At 43.0% G+C, this 24,785-nt stretch overlaps 1 long non-coding RNA gene across 1 annotated transcript; it reads right to left on the bottom strand.

Annotated features, from left to right (window-relative positions):
• Nucleotides 1-10,965: 10,965 nt before the first annotated feature.
• LOC144688946 (uncharacterized) lies at nucleotides 10,966-24,665 on the bottom strand. The gene is made up of 6 exons (XR_013578516.1): nucleotides 24,531-24,665; nucleotides 18,303-18,353; nucleotides 12,427-12,581; nucleotides 11,973-12,305; nucleotides 11,732-11,839; nucleotides 10,966-11,516 (listed from the first exon to the last, which is right to left on the bottom strand). It is a non-coding gene; the product is annotated as an uncharacterized LOC144688946 (long non-coding RNA).
• Nucleotides 24,666-24,785: the final 120 nt, after the last annotated feature.

The raw sequence follows: 24,785 nt of genomic DNA, 5'->3' as shown, positions 1-24,785 counted from the left end.
AAGGGGAGGTCATGCCTGACAAATCTGTTAGAATTCTTTGAGGAGGTAATGAGTAGGTTAGACAAAGGAGAGCCAATGGATATTATCTACTTGGACTTCCAGAAGGCCTTTGACAAGGTGCCACACAGGAGGCTGCTCAGTAAGATAACAGCCCATGGTGTTAGAGGCAAGGTACTAGCATGGATAGAAGATTGGCTGTCTGGCAGGAGGCAGAGAGTGGGGGTAAGGGGGTCCTTCTCAGGATGGCGGCCAGTGACTAGTGGACTTCTGCAGGGGTTAGTGTTGGGACCACAACTTTTCACTTTATACATTAATGACCTGGATGAAGGAACAGAGGGCATCCTGGCTACGTTTGCAGATGATACAAAGATAGGTGGAGGGACAGGTAGTATTGAGGAGGCGGGGAGGCTGCAGAAGGATTTGGACAGGTTAGGAGAATGGGCAAAGAAGTGGCAGATGGAATACGATGATGGGGAAGTGTGAGGTCGTGCACTTTGGTAGGAAGAATAGAGGCATAGACTATTTTCTAAATGGGGAGAGAATTCAGAAATCTGGAGTGCAAAGGGACTTGGGAGTCCAAGTCCAGGATTCTCTTAAGGTTAACTTGCAGGTTGAGTCGGTAGTTAGGAAGGCAAATGCAATGTTGGCATTTATTTCGAGAGGACTAGAATATAAAAGCAGGGATGTGCTGCTGAGGCTTTTATAAGGCTCTGGTCAGACCACATTTAGAATATTGTGAGCAATTTTGGCTCCCGTATCTCAGGAAGGATGTTCTGGCCCTGGAGAGGGTCCAGAGGAGGTTCACGAGAACGATCCCAGGAATGAAAGGCTTAACATATGAGGAACGTTTGAGGACTCTGGGTCTATACTCGATGGAGTTTAGAAGGATGAGGGGGGATCTGATTGAAACTTACAGAATACTGAAAGGCCTGGATAGAGTGGACGTGGGGAAGATGTTTCCATTAGTAGGAGAGACTAGGACCAGAGGGCACAGCCTCAGAGTAAAGACCTTTTAGAACAGAGATGAGGAGAAACTTCTTTAGCTAGAGAGTGGTGAATCTATGGAATTCATTGCCACAGAAGGCTGTGGAGACCAGGTCATTGAGTGTATTTAAGACCGAGATAGATAGGTTCTTGATTGGTAAGGGGATCAAAGGTTACGGGGAGAAGGCGGGAGAATGGGGTTGGGAAACTTATCAGCCATGATTGAATGGCGGAGTAGACTCGATGGGCCGAATGGCCTAATTTCTGCTCCTATGTCTTATTAAACCTCTGGGGTAGAGAATTCCAAAGATTCATAACCCTCTGAGTGAAGAAATTTCTTCTCATCCCAGTCTGAGACTCACATGAGGCCAGAATTAGAATAGCACCGAGACATCAGAGGATTCCAGCAGGAGAATGTTAGAGAGACAGGGAAGGGTGAGGCCAGGGAGGGATTTGAACACGAGGATGAGAATTTTAACAGGTCAGATACATTGGCTTTACCAACTGAAGCAGTGGGGGAACTGGCCCTGGTAACATTCTTATATTGTTCTGGGGCAGGTTAACGAAGGTGTACAAGGTATGGAACTCTGGGGTTCAATTTAAATGTGGGGATCTTGGTAAGGCTCACCATAATGGAGTAAAACTGCATACAACCACCCCCCGATCAAAATTGTCTAGCATTTAAAAATACTCACATGGGGGCGAGGCAGAACCGTGGGATTCATTACAGTATCACAGTAGTCACAATTCATGTTTCCATTGGAATGAATTGAGAGGAGATTGTGTGGAGGGGCACCAAATGTTTTTGTTGCTTTTATTTCTTCCAAATAAGAACAGCTAACAATCTTGCTTTATTTGCAATGTCTGTGTGTCTGTCTATCTAGCAGTCTATAACTACCTGTCGATCTGTCGACAGAAAGGTTTCGTGTCATGTATACTTCAAACTGTCAAAGGTATAAAATGAGAAAGCAAGCGGTCGGAGCTGGTTATTGTGGTTTCAGGGCTTCACCAGGTGTCTCTGTTGTGGTCATTACCTTTATTTAGAGTCAACAGCAGAAAGTCAAGGGGGCAGAGAATGTTGGCAATCTACAGCAGGTTAGTCAGCATTTTTAAAAAGAAAGGACAGGTTATGATTAATCAATTGCTTCAGAACTGCTTGAATGAAGGGTACGTCCTCCTGAAGCATCACAACCTGCCTTTTCACTTCACACTGACCTGCTGTGGATTTCCAGTGTTTTCTGTTTCTGTTTCAGTTTTCTATTTCTTTTTATAAGACAGCAGATTTCAACTGATTACAGAACATTAGAATTTTACAACATGGAAAGGTGCCATTCAGCCCTTCGTGGTTTAGCTGGCTCTTTGCTAGGACAATCCGAAACAAATTCCACTGTCCGTGCTCTGTTCCGTCCCCACAACCCTGTGTCTTCCTCTGCTTTAAATAATTATCCTCTCCGCCCTCTTAGAGTGTCTGGAAGTTCCTCCAGTATGTTCACAAGATGCTTACTGGGATAAATGCTTAATTAGAACATGTATCTGTTTACAATACTGCTACCCTGTAATTTAAAAATGTCTATATACATATATAAGTGTTTTCTTTTACCTTTGTTTAAATCTAAGGGACCTTTATCCTTTGTAGATCCTTGGAAGACACAAGGGAAATGGGGATAGACAGGGAAGCAAGGCATTAAAAGGGAAGTACTGAACTACTCTGGCTAAGCTTTGCAATTGGTCATCAACAGAAAGTGACAGAATGTGAAAAACAAACAGGGCCATCATATGTATGGGAACCAAGGTTGGTTGCATTGAATGTGGTAGGGAACAATAGGGAGGATCGATGCTTTGACTTCAGTAGGATAAAGGATCACTAACTGCTTAGGATACCTTGCCAACATGTTCTTTTGTACAGCCACAGTGGCATCCAATAACAACTCTGACAGGAGACCGAAACCAATAAACCCTTGTGTGCATGGCATTTCTATAACTGGACAACAAGATGGGTATAAGTCAATGAAATTTAGTGACTATGAATTATAGAAAGGTGTATAAGAAGATGGTCCGAAAAGACAGAGGGTATAAAGAGTTCAGGAGACACTCAAGGGATGAGCCAGGGCTTTGGGCCAGAGGGTGCTGACAAGAGACACCAAGAGGACAAATCAGAGGTTTGAGTCAGGAGCTATAGGCACTTGTTACCGCGACTTTACCCAAGGCGTCATGGGGTAATGCAACTCGCAGTTATACCTTGTAAACTACTGCCCAGATACTGTAACATATCAAGTCTTGTTTGTGCTGAATAAAGTTTATTCCCTGCAAAACAGCCTGAGTAAGCACCTTCAAGAGGAGAGGGATGAAGTTGAGGAAGAAAATACACTGATGATGGGGTTGGGAGGGGTGTGTCGGTGGTGATTGTGCTTACTGAATTTATCCAGTGAATAGCTGAGCCACACAGATCAGAAAGGATTATAAGACTAACAAATCACATGAAAGGGTTGCTGAAGGACACCCACCACCTTTGGAATCATGTCCCAGGAAGGAGTTGGCAGTCGAGGTGGGGAGGAAAATGAAGAAAATATCAACCGAATTTCACACAAGATATGAGGTGCAAAAGTGCACAGAAATAACTTAAAATTAGGCAAAGAAAATACTTTTAACAATGGACAACAGCATAGTCGGGTTGTCTGACCACAACCAATTCATAATGTGTAAATCAGTAGATTTTCCTATGAATGAAATTGTCAAGTGTGATATGCTAGATTTGTCATTTGGTGGACGTCATCATGAGCTCAAATACATTTGAGAGAAAAGCCCCAGAGACAATAAATCTCAAAGCTAGTTGGTCACATGCAATCAAAGAACACAAGTTAGAGAAATCAAAGAAAATCTTTATTTCCTTTTTCTAGAAATGCCAGACCGAGACACATGGGGCAGGTTTTTCCGGTCGGCGAGCGGGGGCGGGGCCGTGTGCCAATGCGTAAAATGACGCGGGGATACGTCGGGCGTGTGTCCCAACGTCACCCCGCGTCATTTAGAATTTCAGTTCGGCCAAACCGTCAACAGCCTATCAAGGCCATTAAAAAACTAATTAACCTGATTGATGGACCTGCCCGTCCAGCCTTAGTGTTGGCGGGCAGGCTGGGAGCCCAGGTGGGCCTTGGAAAAAGCACGAAACCTCATCCACGGGCGGGATGAGGTTTCATGAGGGTTTTTAAATTTTTATCACATTTAAATAAAAGTTATGGACATGTCCCAACTCACGTGACAGTGTCACATGAGGGGACATGGCAGGGAAATTTTTTTATTACCTTTATGTCAGCTTTTGAATCAGAGCCGATCTCCCTGAGGCAGCACTTTGCCTCAGGGAGATCTGTGCACTCTTTCGCGCGGATGTGTGAAAGAGCGCACTCCCGGCTGAGGGAATCCCCCCCCCACCCCGCACAGGGGGCACATAGTGCTTCCTGGCAGACGTCATGCTGGGCAGGCCTTAATTGGCCCGCCCACGTAAAATGGCGGCGCGCCCCCAACTGGGGGCGCTGATCGGAGGTCCGCCTGCCCATGCCCACTCCTGCACTACCCCCCGCCCCCAACGGGGGGAAAAATGTTGCCCATAGAATCGCCAAGTTTCATTTACTCCCAGTTAGTTACTTTTTGCTTTTTAATGGAAACAAAATGTACTTCGTGTTCTTCATGCAACGTGGTCTGCATGCTCCCCTGTCAATTCCCATTTCCTTAATGTCATCCACAACTGCAAGGCTTAAGGATCTCTAAGGTTTAAACATCGGTAAAAGAAAACATTTATAAATGTATATAGATATTTTTGGAATTAGTGGGCAGCAGTCACATGTTCTAATTAAGCACTAATCTCATTAAACAAGTTCTGAACATATGAGGAACTCCCAGACTCTCTTCCTGTGCCTCTCAGTTAAAAACAGCAGCTCTGGCTCTACTCATTCCAATAGCTCATGAACTACATTGCTGCTTCTGTTTCAAGACAATCATGGCTTTAAAAGGTCCCTTGGCTGTGGAACTCCTAGATATCAAAAACTGGCATAATATAACTTCAATTAAAATCAAAGTGGCTTATATTGAGGGCATTTACTTAAAAGCACATTGTGGCATCCATATGCTGCACTATTTGCTCAGACATTAATGTATTATAGATTCAATCGTGATGGAGGATGGCTGCACCAGAGTCACGGGGTGTGGAGGAGTCTTGGGCTGATGCTTGGGGAGGAGGGGATCGCCTGTCAGTGGGTAGCCCATATCCCTTGGGATCTACCTGCCTTTCTTGCAGCACATTCCTAGGCCAGGTAAGCCTGGCTCATCTTAGCCACATTTTCCATGCTTAAATACTGGAAATACTCAGTAAGTCAGGCAGCGTCTGTGGCGAGAAACAGGGTAAATGGGCGGAATCGTCTGTGCCCACTGGTGTCGGGTATGTTCGGTGGTGTGAGCAGACAATATGGTGAGAAGGCAAAAACTTGCCTTCACGGCATCGTGAAACCAGTTTGCAATCATCCGCTCAGCTCGTCGATGGAGGGCCGCGCTTCCCGCCATCGGACGTCGGCAACCTCATTGTAATAAATCAGCATATCATTTTAAGGCTAGCCCACCGACACCCCCGCTGGATCATCTGCCTTTGCTGGCGTGATTGCATGCCAACGTGTTTCACAATGGTATAATATAAGGTGTGCACTTGGCAGGCTGCACTTTGAGGGGAACTTGGAGGTGAGTACACAGTAACATTGTGGAGGTTTCTTCAGGGCTTGATCGGAGGCCCTTGGTTGTGGACTCCGTTGGCTGTTTGGCAGATGTGCCTGCGAAAGCAAGGAGAGATAATTAGTGCATAGCAGTGGCCTGTGAAACAGGACACATCACTCACAGCTTGATTGTCTAATGGATGTCGCACTGTTGGATCCTCTTGGTAGAGCACCGCTGACCTCACTGTCAGCACAAGAATGGTCCAGATCCTCGCTGGCCAGCTGGATGACTTTGTTTTCAAAGTCCATGAGGACCTAGATTTCAGACATTCCTCTGCCAGTCTGTGACCTCTCCCTCTTGTGTGCCAGTTTGTCCTGCATAAATAGAGATGGAGAGAGTGTAAGCAGGATGCCTGCCAGGCCAGATGATAAGTATGCCTGGCATATGTGGGTGGTGAGTGGTCCAATGGATGGGATGCGGACAATGAAGGTATGTGTGAGAAAGTAAATAGTGATGTCCCTTGAACTGGCAGTGAGTGAGGGCCCTGTGGATGTGTGCTGGATTTGTGAGTGTGTGAGTTAGGAATGATGAGAAGAGTGACTTACCTTTGCGGAACAGAGGAGATCATTCATCCTTTTGCGGCACTGGGTGGCTGTCCCCTTTTGTAGGGCGTTGGCACTGACCATCACTGCCACCGCCTCCCAAACCAGATTACTGATGTCGCTGCCCATCCTGCGGCCAGAGCAGGGGTAGACGACATCGCGCCGTGCCTCCACTGCATCCAAAAGGCATTCAAGGGACATTTCATTGAACCTGGGGCCTGCAGTCGTCTTGCCTTTCGGGGCCATGTCTTCTTTGCAACAGTCGTGAGCTGGAAGCCCACCTGAGAGGTGTGTGTGTGGCTGGACTTTAAATGTGGCGTCGGTGTGATGAAGCAGCGAGATGATGGCGTAGCAAGCAAATGAGAGGCTGCCTGCCATGGAAACGGCGTGTTTCCAGGGAATGCATAATTAATGTGGCGGGTTCGGGACGATACGGCATGAAAAGCTGACATTACGGCCGGCAGGTAAAATGTTGTTTTACCCACCCGCTACTGCACTTATTGCTAATCTGGTATGATTCCACCCAATGTTTCAGGTAGATGACATTTCATCAGACATGTTTCTATATTTGTCTCATTATTACTTCTTTTTGCCTTGCATCATCATCACCTTTGTAATTCAATTGCTCGTGTCCTCCATCCTTTTTGTTCCTATTTCACACTTTGAACTTGCTTAAAAGCCGTTTGTCTCTCTTCCAGTTTTGATAAAAGGTCATTGCCCTGAAACATTAACTCTGATTATCTCTCCACAGCTTCTACCTGATCAGCAGGGTGTTCTCAGCATTTTCTGCTTTTATTTCCACAAGTGACACTTGTTGGGGTGACTAACTGCTATATTTAAACGTCCTAGTTTTAAAATCTACATCCGTAACACTGTATCAAGAAAGCTTACAGAATTATGAATTCATCCATCTTGAATCAAACCCTCTTTATTCATTCTTAACAATACTGTATTTCAATTAGCTTATGGAATGCTCCTAAATCCTGTGTCTCTGTATAAAATATATATATATATATATATATAAATATCTCATTCATGTAGAAGTTAAATAAACTTCTGCACTTAAATGAAATAGGCATTATCGATTGTGCAACACTAAAAGTCGATGGCATAGAAACTAATTCTGCACTGACCTTCACTGGGGACCGGTATTAATGGCTCCATTGAGGACTGGGAATTAAGGTTCTTGGGAGCACTTGGCAGACATCAGTGAGGTCAACTGTGGCTGGCCAAAACTGTCAAACACAGTCTGAACTGCTCCAAGCCCAGTAACTGATCCTGTGCAGATATATCCTTCTGTAAAAGATCCTCTAGTCTCCTCAGGCTCACTACCAGTACTTTTCCCTTGTACGTAACGTAAAACATCGGCTGCTACAGCAAACATTACCTCGAAGGTGCACATTTAAACTCCGAAACATACAAAAGGACTAAATTTTTGGGTAGCAGTGTAGTATTTTAGCCATTATAGGAGGAAGAACTTGTGTTCATATAATGCCTTCCATGACTGCAGGATGTCTCAAACTGTTTTACATTCAGTGGAGTACTTTTGAATCTGCTGTTGTAATGTAGGAAACACAGCAGCTAATATGTGCACCACAATAACCAGACAATCTTTTTTCAAGATATGTTGGCTGAGGGATAAATATTGGCTAGGACATCAGGAAGAACTCCCCCTGTGTACTTCTTCAAATACTGTCATGGTATTTTTAACATCCACCTGAGAGGACAGATGGAGCTTCAGTTAGACATCTCATTTGAAAGACAGCACCTCCAACAGTTCAGCCACACCCTCAATACTGCACTTCAGTATTAGCCTAGCTTTTGACCTTAAGTTCTGTAATGACTCTTGAACCCACAACCTTCCAATGTTGAGGCAACTGTTGCACTGAGCTACAGCTGACACCTTATGACCATAGTGCTGCATAGGTAGTAGATTTCTGTTCTGTCAGTAACACATTCTGGGGAATGGTTCCCAAGCACAGAAGTGTCTCAATACTTAATTCAAGCAGCCAATCTTCACAAGAAAGCCTTTAGAGTGAGTCCTGGTGGCTATTTGATAGTGAAAGACGCCATACCCAAGTCTAACCCCATGCCTACAGATCTGCAGAGACCATTGATTAATAATCTAGAACGATAAGGTTTAGCTGGTTGATATATCGGTAACTTGAGGGGAAAAAAAATTAAGGTCATTCGGACAAAAAAAATAATGGGAGAGGTTAGGAGATTTTTAAAAATACCACGGATTGTTAGAATATAGAAAACCCTACCAGAAACAGAAAGCAGAATGCATAACAGCTTTTCTAAGGGAAGCGGTTAAAGATTTTAAAAGTAAAATTCATCAGAAAGAATAGAGGAATGGGACATAGGGCAGAACTCTTTCAGAGAGCCAGCACAGAAACAATGGGCCAAATTGCCTCTCTTTGTGCTGTAGATGCTACGATTCTATCAATCCACATATTTTTATATGTAGCTAAAGGATGCTTTGCCCAATTTTTATGACCTGACTGTTACCACACTTGAGATAACTGAACTCAGCAATATTCTTCAGACGGACTAGTCTGTAACTTAATATTCTAATTCCAGGTCCTGGAATTTGGAACAGGAAGATAAGGAGTGTGCAGAAGTCCTATTAAGATGGCAGAACAGGCTTCCCACAATTGCTTAGTGATGCTTCTTGACATCCTGCTCATCCTACAACATATTATCCCTTATTTTGCACGTAAAGTGAGGCTTTGGTCCATAGCGAGTGTAGATTTACCTTTGGCAAATAACACTTACAGTACTATTGAGGATTGGAAAATAAGCATTTAGTTTTTACTATCTTTATGCAAAACTGTTTCTTGTGTGCTCAGCATACAAGAAATGATCGTCAATAACTGAAATTGCTTCAAAAAAACACGTGTTGCAAAAAGATTTAAATATTTGTGTGCAAATAAAATGTAGGATTGCTGACATCAGGGAAATGGGGGCAAGGTGGCTAGTAGCATGGCAGTGAGGATAGTTTAAGAGATCGTGGGGGCATGTTATTGTCTGATAGTCGGGGGGGGGGGGGCATGGGAAACAGATTGTGGCAGAAGGTTTACTTGAAGGGCTGGTGAGGGGAAGTACTCTTATTCCATAACAATTGCTGCAAAAGTAGGATCCGACAGTTTCTGCCTCTCTTTAGCTGGGCCACCAGGCATTAAATCCAAATAGCTCCTCAAGTTTGAGGAGCTGAGCATATCTGAATGCTCACAAACCCTCTGCAGTTAAACCGGATGAAGGCACAGTGGCACGTTGGGCTTGGGTTTCCCAATTTAACCCCTCTCACTCATTTTGTGGGGTGGGGGAGGGGAGAGGGGATTGCCCTTGTTCCGAGGGCATTTCTAAGAGTCAACCACATTTCTGTGAGTCTGGAGTCACATCTAGGCCAGAACAGGTAAGGACATTAGTGAACCAGATGGGTCTTTATGACAATCAGCAATGGTTTTGTGGTCATATCAGACTTTTAGTTCCAGATTTTTTTTTTTATTGGATTCAAATTTCACCATCTGCTATGGTGGGATTCAAACCCGGGTCCACAGAGCATTACCCCGGTTCTCTGGATTACTAGTCCAGTGATAATACCACTATGCCACTGCCTCCCCAAGAAATCTATGTCACTATTTAGGATTTATAAATCTTGCTCCTTAGACATTTCTTCAATTTTGACTGCTCACGACTATAAAAAGTAAAACATGTACACATTCATAAGCTTTCTGTGTATTTTTAGCTTCATTTTAACTTGATACACAAAATGGCTCCCATTCACTTTACTGTGGTATGTGGAAACGTGTCTGTGCTGAAACAGTTGGTTTGTCAGTAACACTAGTGTCTTCCATGTCTAATCGCTTTTTGACTTATCCTCTATTTTCCTGCTGCGTTCTTGAAGTAAATCTTCCCTCCCCAATTAATTCACGGGAGAATTGCAGAGTATTCCTTTTTAACACGTGACTTCCTTCCGTTAAAAGTTCAAATACCATAATATATATACTAAAATATAATATTAATTAATAGCGGTACAAAATAAAGACCTATCCCGCAAAGCAGGTTAACAATTAATATGATTTGGGCTGCGCTGATCAAGGTATCAAAACAGTTTGGAAAGAAGATGTTTTTAGTAACCTCCTCCTTCTTTGGCTTAGTGCTAATGCTGTATGATCATGTTCTGTGCAGTGTCTTGGGACAATTTTCTACATTAAAGGTGCTTTATGAATGCAAGTTGTTGACTAATAGGACCAACAATCTAAGTGTAAAAGCATCATGCTACACATAACTCCTCATTACGCATTGAAATCAAAAGTCTCACTGTGAAGTCTCACTGTTACTCATCCGTTATTTGAGACCCAGTACCACCCCAGAGCAAAAAGAAAAGTTCAATCAGAACAGGTACTTAGTTGCCAACCGGAAATCAGGTCCACTTGGCAACAGTCAACACCAGTTGTCACCAATTGGCTTTGGTTCTTCCAGTCACCTGTTGTTTTTCGCTTATTCCAGTTGAGCCCAACTTGTGAATGGGAAATATATAACAAACACAATCGCCAACAAATTATGGCCTTGTGCATCAGCATGACGATGTGTTCAATTGTGAATAACTAGTGAAGTTCAAAGAGACATTAACCATAGATGTAAGTTTCAAAAGGAAAACACAATTAAAGTTAATTTTAATTAATAAACTTTATTTTCTGCTAAATTCATTTCAAAGGATCATTTTTTTGTTGAGGGCTTGAATTTTATCTGAAATATACTTATTTATCTTCTTAATTTATTTTGTCACAGCCTCCGCACTTAGCCCCTGGGTGTGGAGCTGCCAGATGAAGCATGCTGGCGGGTAGGGAGGGGGAAAGGATTAAGCAAGGATTTATTTAAGCCTTTAGTCACAGCACGAAATGGATATCCAATAACAGACAAGTGAGAGATAAAAAAAAAGCTGATCAGAGACACGGAACAAAGAAGACAACAACAATTTGTATTAAGATGTGCATTTAAGCGGATACCTTTGACAGCATTCAACTTTAGTGGCGAAAGTGTTGGCTCTGCAGCAGCCCCATTGTTCACGAAGCGTGGGCACACTCTCCCGCAGACCGACCTCTCCCAGGGCATCTCAGAGCCCCAGATGCCAACAGCCAGGGACTTAACAAATAAAGAATTTGTCCTCTTGCTGTGGACAGAATTCCATAGTTGCTCTGGGATCTCAACCCCAACGAACAATTGTACCTGTAAGCGAAATGAGGGACAGATCAGTATTGCACGTCTGAAATACTAGGAAAATATCACATATTTCATTTGATTATTATAGTTCAGTGCCAGTGAATTGGCACTAGGCATGCTTAACACTGCAGTCAGTGCTGTCATATTGGTCTAATTCTACGAGCAATTGTGCTCAAAGCCACAATTCAGGCAATACTCTGAAAATCATTTAAGATTATTACCTTGCCATCTATTGGGATGTGCAGTTTGCTGGTTGTTCCTCAAAGGATTGGAAACATTTGGGGTTGATTTTGCTTCGATGTTGTGTGGGCTCCTGCAGCTGATGCTTACTGCAATGATGGAAAATCATTAGTGCCATTCTGTGAGGACACTGTGCCAATGCAAATTTACACATCTGTTTCCCAATTGACGCTGCTTGAGCCAAAGAAGGAGATGCGAACAATACACAAATAAATGAATTACCCGATTCTGAGGCTTTATATTCTGAGCCTCAAGCAGCTCCAACTTCTGCCGCAGAGCTGCCCCCTCCTCCATCAGGCTCTCAACTTTCTGTTGCAGCTTTGAGATCTTCTTGTCCCTCTTTCGAAGCCGTGATTGGGTATTGGGGGTGGGGGGTCCTCAACCACCTCCTGCGATCCTGAGGGACTCGCTTCTTCCACTTGCTTCTGGAGCCCCGAAGCTGGTGTCAGCTTTTGTGTCATATGGTCCCTCATTGTCCCTTTCCGCCATCATCTCTCTCATGGTGGCCACGAGGTGACAGTCCCAGGCCTCCTTCATTTGAGCAAACATTTTCTTCTAGAGAGGAGAAATAGGCATTTAGAAAATGTGGCATCACAGCCATCAGATGCTTTCATTTTAGCTCTCAATGACAAGTTGCAAATTAGAATCTAGATATCTAGAGAACATGCAACCTCACTGTATTTGCATCTTTCAGCGCTCTCTTCATTCTCATCAGATCTCTGCAGCGGAAAGTGTCATCACTGCAGTCTGTTTCAACACCGGTGTTGATAACCCTTGGCACCCTGACTCTCAAACCGCTGCTCCAACGACTCTCGATCTCCTGATGGGTCTCTGTGGCAGAGAGGAAGAACAAAACTTAGGCAAATCAAATTATATTCAGTTTTACAGAACGCATTTTAGATTCACATGTCAGGATAGAGGTGTTGAGGCCACAATCAGATCAGTCATGATCTTTATTGAATGGCGGAGCAGGTTTGAGGGGCCAAATGGCCTACCTCTACTCCTGATTTGTACGTTCATATGTATATTTCCAGTCAATTATACAAAATGCTTTTAATATAAGAATAAATGCTAAGATTTAAAAATCTCCTCGACTTGACCCTTTCAGTGAAGATAATTTTTCCTCTCATCTTTGAGATTTACCTGTGTGTTGTATGGTGGCCGAATTGTACTACTATTGATAGAGTTGATCTGCAGACACTTCTTGGGTGGAAACATTCAGTTTATTTACAATATACTTAGCAGCAACTGCACGTGTGCTTTCAACTCTAACTCTATATCTACACTGACTACTGAGGTAGCTCACGCTACTATCCTATTGGTTACTACAGATCATGTGATCTTGTCTAACAAGTATTATTCTTAAAGGTACATTGCACACTAAATAAAATCATAATTACTACATTCCTCCCCCTTTAACTCGGCTATACATATTAACTGCACCCAGGGTCTCCCATGGGTGTAATGGAGCAGTAACTGGCAACTTTTGCAGTTGCTGACTTTGCAAACAGTGCTTTACTAAGCTCTCTATTTTGCCATCCATCCCAGGCCGCCATAAATAGTTGTGTGCTATGGTCTTCATTCGGGAAATTCCTGGATGGGCACTGTATTTAAAAGTACATATTTTTCAAGACAACATAATATTTACACTGGATAAGGAATTTACAAGTTCAGTCTTCCAGGTGGTTTCCTGTACATGTGGAATGTTGCAGCTCCACAACTTCAGATTCTTTGTCAGGGACCTCCTTTTCCGGAGTTGCTTGAACATCAGGTGCTTCGGTGGGCACTTGCAGTTCTGTATCCTCAACTCTTACAAGAACATCAGACATGTCATACTGGGTTGAGTATCCGCAACAGGAAATGCAGACCCGGTCACGGTCACTGGTGGAACCAAATCTTGGTGATTTGTCTCTCTCTTCCTTAAATGGTCCACATGTTTATGGATGATCTGACCTCCCAGCTCCACATGGTAGGATAGAGGTCTGGCCACTACACTTATTTCACCCGGTAACCACTTTGGTCCTTCTCCAAAATTTTTCACGTATACCAGCTCTCCCATGGTAAATTTCCTCTTGCAACTATGCCAGTCGTGTCTAGTTTTCTGGCTTCCCTGACTCCTTTTCACCTTCCCCTCTAAATTTGGCATTGTTAAGCTCAATCTCGTCCTGAGACGGTGTTTCAACAATAACTCCGCAGGTGTGACACCTGTTGTTGTGTGAGGGGTAGTCCTGTAATGAAAAAGAAAGTGTGTTAATTTGATTGCCAAGAAATCACCAGTTAACTTTTTTGCCTGCCTTGAACATTAAACTGCCCTTCTGGCCAGTCCGTTTGAGGAAGGGTGGTACAGTGTAGGTTTCACATGAGCGATACCATTGAGGCTGATAAACCATTGAAACTCAGCACTCGTAAATGCCGTGCCGTTATCAGAAATGACTGCTTCTGGTAGTCCGTGAATGGCAAAACTCTGACGTAGTTTCACAATTGTAGTAGCCGACGTTGGTGACTTCACCTCATGTACGTCCAACCATTTTGAATGGGCATCGACAATGAGCAGAAACATTGTTTCCAGGAACGGCCCAATGTAGTCAATGTGTAACCGCACCCAGGGTCTACCTGGCCACTCCCATGGGTGTAATGAAGCTGTCACCAGCAACTTCTGCAGTTGCTGACATTGCACACAGTGCTTTACTAAACTCAATTTCGCCATCCATCCCAGGCCACCATAAATAGCTGTGTGCAATGGGCTTCATTCGGGAAATTCCTGGATGGGCACTGTGTAGTTCAATTAAAAGTGGTTCTGTTCCCTTTGGAGGAACTATCACTCGTGCTCCCCACAATAAGTTGCCATCCTGACTGGTTATTTCATGTCTTCTGTTGAAGTACGGTTTCATTTTGTCAGATATGGGCTGCTGTAACCAACCATGTAGCAATTGATCTCGTACTTGAGATAGGACCGGGTCCCGACTTGTACAGTCTCTGATCTGTTGAGCACATGCCGGTGAGGAATCTAAAATTTAACAGTAAAACAAGTTCCTGTGGAACTGGGACGTGCTCATCATTTTTTTGTAAAGACAAACGACTAAGGGTGTCAGTGTTTGCGATTTCATTGCCAGGCCTTTGTACGAAAGTGTATTCGTATGCTGCCATAATTAAAGCCCTTTGTTGTATTCATGCTGAGGCTATGGGTGGTATAGCCTTGACCTCACTAAACAATCCTAGCAATGGTTTGTGGTCTGAAACGATTGTAAAATGGCGGCCATGTACGTACTGGTGAAATTCCTTGACACCAAAGATGATGGACAGGCCTTCTTTTTCCATCTGTGAATATCCCTTTCTTGCTGTGATGAGTGTTCTTACACGTAATCTATTGGCCATTCTGTGCCGTTGTCCATCTGATGAGAGAGCACTGCTCCAACTCCGTAGGGAAATGCATCACATATCAGCACCTGTTATTTCGTCTGGTCATAATGCACTAATAGTGGACAAGAGCAACAATTGTTTCACCTTTATGAAAGCTTCTTTCTGGGGCACCTCCCAAGATCAACGTTGGTTCTTTTTGAATAGAGAATGCAGGGGGGCCAGCACTGTAGACAAATTGGGTAAGAAATGTCTATAATAGTTGATCATTCTTAGGAATGATTTGAGCTCTGAGGCGTTCTTTGGCGCAGATGCCTCTGTAATGGCTCTCACTTTCTCCTCAACCGGGTGGAGGCCCTGTGAATCTACCCGGTGACCCAAATAGATGACCTCCCTTGCTTGGAATGTGCATTTTTCTTTTTTTAAACACACTCCAGCTTGCAAGAAATGTTTAGAAAACTTAGAAGACTTCTAAGTTTGCCAGATGCTCTTTTTCAGTGAATCACGTCACCAATACATCATCTAAATAGACTACAATCTGGGGCAGTCCCTGCAGTTAGCTTTCCATTGTTCTCTGAAAGATGGCACAAGCGGAGGAGCCACTGAAAGGCAATCATGTATATTGGTACAACCCTTTGTGGGTATTAATTGTGACAAATTCCTGGGAGGCATTATCCAACTGTAGTTGTTGATAAGCATGTCAAGCTTTGCGTATGTTGTCTCTCCTGCCAGCTTGGCATACAGGCCTTTGATTTTTGGAATGGGGTGCCTGTCTAGCTTAGCTACTTTATTAACTGTCAGTTTGCAGTCTCTACAAATTCGGACGCTTTGGTCGGGTTTGAGGACAGGGATGATGGGTGCTGCCCATTCTGAGAACTGAACGGGTTGTATAACGCCCAGTTTCTCTAGTCTGTTCAGTTCAATGTGAACTTTTTCTCGCAGGGCTTATAGCACCAGTCTCGCCTTCATGAAGTGAGGGGTTGCTTCCAGATGCACATGAATCTTGGCCTGCAGGCCTTGGATTTTCCCCAGCTCATCCTTAAAGATGGTGGCGTACTTTCTAAGTAGCTCTGGTAGCCCACTTGCTCTCAACTGGAAAATTTCAAACCATTCTAACTTAATCTCCTTTAACCAATTTTGCCGAGGAGGCTTGGCCCTTCACCTGCTACCAGCATCAAGGGTAGCTTTGACGATTGGCTTCCAGAATGGACAGTTACTCTGCTTATATCTTTTACCTGAATGTCTTCACCCGTATATGTTTTTAGCTTGGCATCTGTTTCTTCTAAACTTAATTGATGTTCACTGTTATTCAAATATCTTAAGGTATGTTTCCCAATTACTGTAGTGGAAGCTCCCATGTCCATTTCCATTTTAACAGGTTTGCCATTTACCTTCACTGTGACAAATATTGGTTCTGTCTTTCCAACTTTCAGGTTAAACAATGAGTAAATGCCTGAATTTGTTGTTTCAGGCTTTTCTACACTGTAGACTTCATTGGGCTTCTTCTTTTGTTTGCAAGCCCGTTTGGCTCTTTCCTTGCATTGCCCCATCAAATGCCCATTCCTATGACAATAGTAGCATTCGATTTTTTTAAACTGCCAATTGCTAAAAAACTGATTGTTTCCACCTCTAATAAAATTATTCTTTGATTTTGCTGCTAAATTATTTTTCTTTATTCTTCAGCTAACGAGGGCTGTTTCCCACTTCTTGGCAGAGTCTTGCTTTCTCGTACCTCTTTTGGCTGAGGTTTCCCACCTGATGTGGAGGACAGTGCCATTTTACACACCCTGTATTGCTTTTGAATCTTTTACTGAGCTTTCCATGACCAACGCTATCTCTAACACCTTCTTGAAATCCAGATTCACTTTGGACAATAATCTTTTCTGAATAGTGTCCTCTTTCACAGCACATACTAAACGATCTCTGAGCATGTCGTTCAGAGTCGTACCGAACTCACAACGTTCCGTTAACTGCTTCAAGTTTGCCACATAGCACGCAATTGTCTCACCCGGGGCTCTACTTTGCAAATTAAACCTGAACCTGTACATTGTGACTAAGGGCTTGGGTTGAAAGTGACCCTTCACAAGGTCCACCAACTCATCAAAATTCTTCAAATCTGTGGCACTGGGTGCCATAAAACTTTGAATCAAGCTGTAGGTTTTGCTCCCACAAGTACTCAAGAGGATCACTCGCCTCTTCTCTTCCCCTGTAATCTTGTTCGCTTGAAAAAAGAACATAAGGCGTTCTACGTATTGAGACCAATCATCTGTGGCTGATTCAAAAGGATCAATTCTCCCAAATTGTGGCGTTTTGAGAGAGGATAACTTCTTCAATCCTAATGGAGCTTTCTACTTACAATCACTGGGCGAGGTACAGTGCTGATTTCTTTCTAACTTGATCTCTTCTGTTCAATCCTATCCCATCCTCGTCACCAGCTACATCCTAAACTACAATTAACAAGTCTAAGGCATGCAGATACTTTGGAGCCTACACTGTTCTTTGGAAACACAATTACAATCTGAGTTTGGCAATACAATCAAAAATATGCAAAGTCTAGTCATTTCAAATCCCCCTTTTCTATTTCTTATTGTTAAACTGCACATTCTAAGGCAGTCTCAAATCGTTTTAAACTGTTCTAATTGCTATTTCATAATTCTGAATTGTTCTAACTTCTTAGTTATGTCTCTATAAATGTCTAGTTCATACAAAGTTATCCCTAATCATTGCGTGACATCCTTTGTTTACGCCTAACCTAATCAGTAATCTCCCATTAGAACACAACCCAACAGTTAACTCTTTGCTTACCAAAAACCCACACAAACATTTATAAAGTACAGTCACTAAAATTTGTAGTACAAGGAAAAATATATAAAAACCCATATTTTTTACACCATGTACACCTAATGCTTTGATGGATCAAAGTTTTTGATGTCCCTCGTGATATCTACAATTTGGCGGATCATGTCCATGAAGTGTCCCATGCAGGCAAACTTAAATGCAGTAATGATCTAAGTGTGAATGAAGCAAAGTAAAACAAACCAATTTAATTTTTTATATCAGAGGCATTAGAGCAGCAAAGAAAATAGAGCAATGAACATCTAATTTGTCCAATAACAAAGCAGAAAAGTAGATATTCTAATTTCTCGGTTACAGTATTCTAAGAAGCAATCTTAAAACAACTAAGAGCTGTCTTACCTTAGTTACTTGCCAATTTAACTCTTTCTCTCAGCCCTTCTCTCTATATTTCTGCAAATAAAATACAAGAAAATAAATGAGTTCCTTCCCTGCCCAGTGATGATGAAATCTCTCTGTCTCTCTCTCCCTTCAGCTGCAGCCACATGCTCTGGAGGGCTTGCTCCAGGCTGGAGATTTGCAAAGGACTAACACACCCTCACTCCTGGGCCTCAGATTCTCAACTTCCTCCTGGCTGTATTGGTTTATAACTAGGCTGAGAAATGGATTCAAGTTCACAACACAAAACACTTCCTGATAGCAGTGCTAAATCGACCTTCTGTCAGCTGCCTTCTTTTCTTTATTCAATCAAACATGCTGCAATATCACGGGGCCTAAACCACACGAATAACATCAAGTTGCATTTATATAGCACCTTTAATGTAGTTGTAGTGTATTGTTCATTTGAGGCTGCCGTACTTGTCTTGAACAATATGGTATGGTAGTAAAACATCCCAAAGTGCTTCACAACAGCATTATCAAACAAAATTTGACATGAAATCACATAAGAAGATATCAGAATAGATAACCAAAGGTTTGGTTAAAAAGATAGGTTTTAGAAAGATCTTGAAGGAGGGATGAGAGAGCTAGAGAGGTTGAGGGGGATAATTCCAGAGACTAGAGAAATTGGGATTGTTCTCCCTACACAGTGAGTTACTATGATCAGGAATGCACTGCCTGAAAGGGAACTGGAAGCACAATCAATAGTAAATTTCAAAAGGGAATTGCAAAGGGGAACAAAAAGCAGAACTATGATGAGCTCATGGAGGCACCATGGTCTGAATGGCCAGACTCCTTCTGAATTTCTTTAATTGCTAATTAGGGTGACATAGGTGTCCTTAATAAAGAACCTATAAGGGGGATTAACAATAAAACATAGGTCAGATAAAAGGGAAAATATCAAATGAAATCATGAGTTGCTGGTGTCCCAGGTTGGGCTGTACAATTATGTGCCATCTTTTGGAAGAGATGTAAAACCCCAGCCCCATTTGCCCTCTCAGGTGGACATAAAGATCCCATGGCACGACTTTGAAGATGAGCAGGGGAGTGTTGAACAAATATTTATCCCTCAATCAATATTACTAAAAAAAGATTATCTGATCACTGTCACGTTGCTTCGTGGGAGCTTGCTGTGCACAAATTGGCTGCCACATTTACTGCATTACAACAATGACTACACTTGAGAAGCACTTCATTGGCTCTAAAGGCAACTTGGCACATCCTGAGGTTGTGAAAAGTGCTATATAAGTGCATTTTGTTTCGCTTCGTCTGTAGTTGTGTTCTCTCTCTACATATATATTATATATATATTTAGATATACAAAACATAGTAAGGGACATTGGTGCTGGATAATGTGATGCCAATTTGAGCTTTAAGCACTGAGTGTCAGTTTCAATTACCACTGGGTAATTTCACTTTGCTGCCTGGGCAAAAGCTTAGCACAGCGTATCAGTTGCCAGGACCAAAACCTGCCCGATTTTTCAATCCATTGAATGCAGGAAGAACAATTATGTTTCACACCGTGATAATGTGGCCTTACCCAAGAAGCAGGAACCAGAGATTTACAAGCATCTGCCAATGAGATCTTCGTGGATAGCACATACAGTGAGGTGGTCACGGTGCAGGTAAAGAGTGCACACACAGAAAGGGAATGAGTGACCACCAGACAGAATGAAAGGACTAGACAGGGAGTGCAGGAGTCCCCTGGGCCCATCTCCCTCTCTAACAGATTTTCCGTTTTGGAAATTGCTGGGGGAGATGGTTTCTCAGGGGAATACAGCGAGAGCCAAGTCCATGGCTGCATGGGGTGGGGGGGAAGAAAAAATGAGTGGGAGAGCAATAGTGATAGGGGATTCTATCGTAAGGGGAACAGATAGATGTTTCTGCTGCTGCCGATGTGACACCAGGATGGTATGTTGCCTCCCTGGTGCCAGGGTTAAGGCTTTCACTGAGCGGCTGCAGGATATTCTGAAGGGGGAGGGTGAACAGCCTCGGTACCAACGACATAGGTAAAAAGAGGAATGAGGTCCTGAAAGCAGAATATAGGAATCTAGGAAATAAATTAAAAAGCAGGACCTCAAAGGTCTCAGGATTACTCCCAGTGGCACATGCTAGCTAGGAATAGGAGAATAGACCAGATAAATGCGTGGTTGGAGAGATGGTGTAGGAGGGAGGGATTTAGATTCCTGAGGTATTAGGACCGATTCTGGGGAAGGTGGGACCTGTACAAGCTGGACGGGTTGCTCTCCAGCAGGACCGGGACCAATATCCTAGCAGGGGTATTTGCTAGTATTGTGAGGGAGGGTTTAAACCTGAGTGGCAGGGGGATGGGAACCTGAGTGGGGAGACACAAGAGAGAGAAACAAAGATAGGAATGAAAGACAGAAAAGTAAAAAGCAACAGTGGAAGGCAGAGCAATCAGGGGCTAGCAGCAAATAGGACCATAGTGCAAAAAAAATGTGTAAAAATGTTAAAAAGACAAGTCTAAAGGCACTGTATCTGAATGCATGGAGCATTTGCAATAAGGTAGACGAATTAACAGCATAAATAGATGTAAATGGGTATGGTATGATCGCGATTTCAGGGACATGGCTGCAGGGTGACCAAGGCTGGGAAATGAATATCCAAGGGAATTCGTTATTTAGGAAGGACAGGCAAAAAGGAAAAGAAGGTGGCATGGCATGGTTAGTTAAGGATGAAATCAGTGCAATAGTGAGAAAGGATATTGACTCAGAAAATCTAGATGTAGAATCAGTCTGGGTGGAGCTAAGAAGCAACAAGGGGTGGAAAACATTAGTGGGAGTTGTCTATAGGCCTCCAAACAGTAGCAGTAAGGTGGGGGACAGTACTAAACAGGAAATTAGAGATTAACAAGGATGCTACAGTGATCATGAGTGATTTTAATCTACATATCGATTGGGCAAACCAAATTAGCAATAATACCGTGGCGGATGGATTCCTGGAGTGTGTATGAGATGGTTTTTTTTTTAGACTAGTTAGATGCGGGAACAGGCTATCCTAGATTTGGTTTTGTGCAATGAGAAAGGTTAATTAATAATCTTTTGTGCGGGGTCCTTTAGGGAACAGTGGCCACAACATGATAGAATTCTTCCTTAGGAAAGTGAAGTAGTCCAATCCGAAACTAGAGCCCTAAATCTAAACAAAGGAAACTACGAAGGTATGAGGCATGAATTGGCTAAGATAAATTGGGGAACTTCATTAAAAGGTATGAAAGTGGATAGGCAATGGCTAATATTTAAGGAATGAATGTATGCATTGCAACAGTTATATATTCCTTTCTGGCGCAAAAACACAACAGGAAAAGTGGCCCAACCATGGCTAACAAAAGAAATTAAGGATAGTATTAGATCCAAAGGGGAGTCATTAAAGTTGCTGGAAAAAGTAACAAGCCTGAGGATTGGGAGCAGTTTAGAATTCAGCAAAGGAGGACCAAGAGATTGATTAAGAGGGGAAAAATAGAGTATGAGAGTAAACTTGCAAGGAACATAAAAGAGGACTGTAAAAGCTTCTATAAGTATATAAGAAGAAAAAGATTGGTGAAGACAATTGGAGGTCCCTTACAGTCCAAAACAGGAGGATTTATAATAGACAACAAGGAAATGGCAGAGCAATTAAACATCTACTTTCGCAGTTCACGGAGGAAGATGCAAATAATGTCCCAGAAATACCAGGGAATCAAGGGTCTAGTGAGAAGGAGGAATTGAAGGGAATTAGTATTACTAAAAAACAGTGCTGGAGAAATTAACGGGATTGAAAACCAATAAATCCCCAGGGCTTGGTAATCTACATCCCAGGGTACTAAAGGAGGTGGCCATGGAAATAGTGGATGCGTTGGTTGTCATCTTCCAAAATTCTGTAGATGCTGGAACAGTCCCAGCAGATTGGAGGATGGCAAAAGTAACCCCACTATTTAAAAAATGAGAGAGGGAGGAAACAGACCGGTTAGCCTAACCTCAGTAGTAGGGAAATTGCTAGAGTCTATTATAAAGGATGTTATAACAAGACACTTAGAAAATATCAATGGGATTAGACAAAGTCAACATGAATTTATGAAAGGGAAATCATGTTTGACAAACCTACTGGAGCTTTTTGAGGATGTAGCTAGCAGAATAGATAAGGGAGAAGCAGTGGATGTAGTGTATTTCGATTTTCAGAAAGCTTTTAAAGTCCCACATAAGACGTTAGTGCATAAAATTAAAGCACATGGGATTGAGGGTAACATATTGGCTTGGATTGAGAATTGGTTAGCAGACAGGAAACAGAAAGTAGGAACAAATGGGTCTTTTTCGGAATGGCAGGCAATGACTAGTTGGGTACTGCATGGATCAGTGCTTGGGCCCCAGCTATTCACAATATATATCAATGATTTGGATGAGGGAACCAAATGTAATATTTCTAAGTTTGCTGACAACACAAAACCCCATGGGAACGTGAGTGGTGAGGAGGGTGTTAAGAGTCTTCAAGGTGATTTAGACAAGTTGAGTGAGTGGGCAAATAAATGGCAGATGCAGTATAATGTGGATAAGTGTAAAGTTGTCCACTTTGGTAGGAAACCAGAATGGCAGAGTATTATTTAAATGGTGATAGATTGGGAAATGTTGATGTACAAATGGACCTGGATATCTTTGTACACCAGTCCTGAAAGAAAGTATGCAGGTGCAGCAAGCAGTTAAGAAGGCAAATGGTATGTTGGCCTTCATTGCAAGATGACTTGGGTACAAGATCAAGGATATCTTACTGCAGCTATACAGGACCTTGGTGAGACCACACCTGGAATATTGTGTGGAGTTTTTGTTTCCTTACCTAAGAAAGGATATGCTTGCCATAGAGGGAGTGCAGCAAATGTTCACCAGACTGATTCCTTGGAAGGCAGGATTGTCGTATGAGGAGAGATTGGGCCTGTATTCACTGGAGTTTAGAAAAATGAGAGGGGAACTCATTGAAACGTATAAAATTCTGACAGGGCTGGACAGACTGGCTGCAGGGATGATGTTTCCCCTGGCTGGGGCGTCTAGAACAAGGGGTCACAAACTCAGGATATGGGGTAGGCCATTTAGGACTGAGATAAGGAGAAATATCTTCACTCAGAAAGTGGTGAACCTGTGGGATTCTCTATCACAGACAGCTGTGGAGGCCAAGTCACTGAATATATTTAAGAAGGAAATAGGTAGATGTTTGTACTCTAAAGGCATCAAAGGGTATGGGGAGAGAACGGGAGTATGGTGTTGAGATAGAGGATCAGCCATGATCATATTGAATGGCGGAGCCTGTTTGAAGGGCCAAATTACTTACTCCTGCTTCTATTTTCTATGTTTCTAATGTACAGAAACTTCCCTCAGTATCAGCCTCCTGTTTATTTAGGATTTGCCTTTCAGACTACTTAATAGAACTGTACAGCTCAGAAGCAGGCCATTCGATCCATTATACTGATGCCAGCTCTTTAATGGGTAGGTTTTCTGCTACATGGATAGAAACCATAAGGGTTACAACATTTTTATCTCATCACAGCCACGTTGCAGTTGTTAGCACCCTTACCTCTGAGCCACAAAGCTCTGGGTTCAAGTCCCCTCCAGGACTTGAGCATAAAAATCAAAGCTGACACTCCAGTGCAGTGCTGAAGCTGTACTGCACTTTGGAGGTGCTGTCTTTCAGATGAGATGTAACAATAAGAACCTACTATTTTGAAGAACAGCAAGGGAGTTATCCCAGGTGTGCTCCCCAATATTTATCCCTCCACCAACATTGAGAAAAACATGATCATGGCCAGGATCACATTACCGTTTTTGGGAGCTTGCTGTGTGCAGATTGGCGGCCACATTGCAAGTGCGATTACACTTCAGGAGCACTTCATTGGGTGTAAACTGCTTGAAATCGACCAGTCTTGTGAAAGATGCTATATAAATGCTAATCTAGTTTTGTTGTGTTTCTGTGTGTTGGGGGGAGAGTCAGAGCTTGCTGTGCATGAATTGGCTGCTGCACATTACTAGTGACTACACCTCGAGTACTTAATTAGCTGTAATAAAGCTCTTTGAGAAACCAGTGGTCGTGCAAGGCGCTATATAAATGCAAATCTATTTTTTGGTGTGCGAGAGCTTGCTCTGCTTGAATTGGTTGCCGCCTTCCCTACAATACAACATTGAATGCGTTTCAAATATATATATATAAAAAAACCTCATTGGTCAGGTGTAGAAATTCGTATCTTTCCTTCTTACTCTCGAAGGGATTCAACTCTGACAGGAATGGCTGCCTAAAGAGAGAGGAAGAGAGAGAAACTACAACCCCCAGCGGGCAGCGCGGCGGCGTCCCGCCACTCGGGGGGTCCCGGATGGAGGATTGCCATGGAGACGCTCTGACGTTGAGGGCGGGAGACCCCGTAGCGCTGCGGTTGTTGCGCAGTTTCGGCGTCGGTTGGGACTTTGCATTTCC

Source organism: Cetorhinus maximus, chromosome 13, assembly GCF_964194155.1.
Source record: "Cetorhinus maximus chromosome 13, sCetMax3.hap1.1, whole genome shotgun sequence".
Lineage (NCBI taxonomy): Eukaryota > Metazoa > Chordata > Chondrichthyes > Lamniformes > Cetorhinidae > Cetorhinus > Cetorhinus maximus.
Note: the sequence above shows the minus strand (reverse complement) of the source record. Positions and strands in the feature narration are given on the sequence as shown.